Source organism: Bidens hawaiensis, unplaced genomic scaffold (genome assembly GCF_021521415.1).
Source record: "Bidens hawaiensis isolate Kalapana, Puna unplaced genomic scaffold, B.hawaiensis_p1.1 tig00024857_1, whole genome shotgun sequence".
NCBI lineage: Eukaryota > Viridiplantae > Streptophyta > Magnoliopsida > Asterales > Asteraceae > Bidens > Bidens hawaiensis.
The window spans coordinates 83,203-85,888 of NW_027493947.1; the positions used below are offsets into that span (position 1 = coordinate 83,203).

The following is a 2,686-nucleotide window of genomic DNA, read 5'->3' on the forward strand; positions in this document are numbered from 1 at the left end:
AACAATACAATCTTATCTAAGAATATTACACACTACTAGAAAAAAGGCTTTTAATGACTCGCGTTGCAAGTCATAAACACGAGTCATTGATAGCCCAGTCATAAATCAATTATGACTCGCACTCGCGAGTAATAACTTATGACTCACATTTTATGACTCGCTTTTATGACTTACATTTCATGACTCGCTTTTATGACTGCAATTTATGACACGCAAATTTACGAGTCATGGTATTATTAAAAAAATATATTTTACTATTTTATATTATTATTATGCATACTAATATTTAAAATAATGACACAATTATACAAAGTAAAACCTTTCATTTCATTTCTTAATTAAACATCCTACATCAAAATGTTAAAAAAAATATTTGTTTAGTCAATACAATAAATCATTCTTGGAAAACAAACTGAACCGCATAGCTCGACCATTCTTCACAAACCACATCAATATCAGCGTCCGTTTATACCTCTTTGCCTCCACCAACCTAAAAAGAAAAAAAAAGACATTACAAACTTGGTCGGGTCAAAACATATTTGATCAAAACAAACCAATACAAAACAATAATCAAAAGAGTAAATTACACTTACATTGTTATTGACGAGTATATCAAGTCCGTCACGAACCATCTCCTTCATGAAGTTTAAGATATAATATCCGCACTCTATACTTTCCGGTTGAGTTGGACACTACAGAATAACATATTCAAAGTTACAGACTATGATTGAATGATAATACAAGTTTGTTTTTGTGTGTGTTGAACTGAAGGCAGCTTAATAACTAAAAACATCATCTTATAATTCACTAATCAAGTTGACTATTATGACTTCAAGTTGAAATAATCACACTTTAGTTACACATGTATGAAACATATTTTTACAAAGTTGAAAAGAAATAATTTTATTTTAGTCGTATTCTTTTATTCGCGTCCAGTTCAGCGCGCGCAGATCAGATTAGCGCGCACGTGCAGATCAGTAGTGTGCAGTTAAAATCAGAATCTGAATAACGCGCAGATCAGAATAACGCGCAGTTCATCAGATCAACGCACAGATCAGAATAACGAGCGCAGATCAGAATAGCCGGCGTGCATATCAGAACAGCGCGCGCCCGGATCAGATCAGCACATGAGCGTCGGGTTCAGATCTGCGTGTGCGTGCGAATAAGATTAGCGCACGCGTGCAGTTCTGAACCAAACATGTTTGTAATTAAATAAATTGACAATTAAATAGAAATTAACTAACCATAAAGAATAATATATAAGTTATATAAGCTCCATCTCGTACCACCAACATTCCTGTTTGAGATACAAAACCAAAATACAACAACAACCTATTCATAATCAAATTTACAAAACAATAAATAATTTCTAAACCTAATTCCTAATTCATAAAATTCCGTAGATGAACAGTGAAGTCTCGCAAACAAATTCATAGAATCTAACCTTAATTAGTTTGGATTTTGGTTGAATCCTGAACATGCAAGTCCAGGTCAAACATGAGGTTGTCGATTGTTCCTCAGAACACTGAACACCTTTGTTTTCATCATACAATCCGTCTTCGTCTTCATTTCTACAGCTGGGCTCTTCGCCGTATCATCGATTAGAACCCCTATGCGATGAATTTCACCGTTATGTCATTAGTTTAATCAACAATAAAATAATACTCGGGAGAATACATTCAACAAAAAAATCCCTAATTTAAGCATACCTGATATTCAAAGAAAGAAGACGAATATAATATAGTTCAATGGAGCCAAATCAAACAAAGATTACAAAGAGGAAGAAAAGTAAACAGTTGAATGGATGACACCTCAAAAGGCTTAAATGATACGTGGCAACAATCTAATGCATTAAAAGTAAGTACCATGTGCTTAAATTATGTAGGCCTACTACAGTAAAAAATCTGTGAGTGAATGTAACTTTCAAATTAACAAGGAAACGAAGGAAACGACGTATGGGATTTGGCGACAATTTGGTCTCCGGCGTTCATTATGCCACAATACCAGAGACGACACACTATGCCAACGGCGTATTCTTAGCATTTCAAGTCAAGCCAAGTCGTTTATTTTATTTTAGTATAAGCTAAAACTGAACTCGACTTGAGTTGTTAAGCGTTAACCATCGTTAGACCATTCATATATGCTTCTTTATATACTATGTATCTCTAAATTATATAGGTTTTCTACATTTTGTATCTCCTTCAGATACTTTATATCCATCTCTATTTAGATAATTTAGTCTATTTATATAATTTAGAGTTATATATATATATATATATAACCTAACTATCCAATAAATCCTAGCTAGGATACATATAACCAAAGTGAAGACCTGATTTAGTAAACATATATCCTCTAATTTAACAAATCTACAGAGCACGAAAGCATATAGGCTCCAATTTCAAATATGACACGAAAACGACAAAATGCACAAATCGAGCTAGGTAATTCACAATACAAGTGTGATCTATAAATCTATACGCATGGAGTAAGGTCACGGAGATATTATTATACCGTGAGTGCATCAATTCATAGTAATCGGAGTGTTAGCGGCCGCCATGGTGGATGCAAATGATATCAAAACGACTGCAAATCGGACGCAGATATGACAGACTTGATTCGGTAAAATCGTCGGCGAAGAACTCCGACGTTCTCTCGGAGATTAGAGATCTAGAGAGAGAGTGTG

At 34.2% G+C, this 2,686-nt stretch overlaps 1 long non-coding RNA gene across 1 annotated transcript; it reads right to left on the reverse strand.

The window, feature by feature from the left end:
• Positions 1-302: 302 nt before the first annotated feature.
• On the reverse strand, positions 303-2,398 carry LOC143570252 (uncharacterized). Its single transcript, XR_013141893.1, has 4 exons — positions 1,445-2,398; positions 1,245-1,297; positions 594-692; positions 303-490 (listed from the first exon to the last, which is right to left on the reverse strand). It is a non-coding gene; the product is annotated as an uncharacterized LOC143570252 (long non-coding RNA).
• Positions 2,399-2,686: the final 288 nt, after the last annotated feature.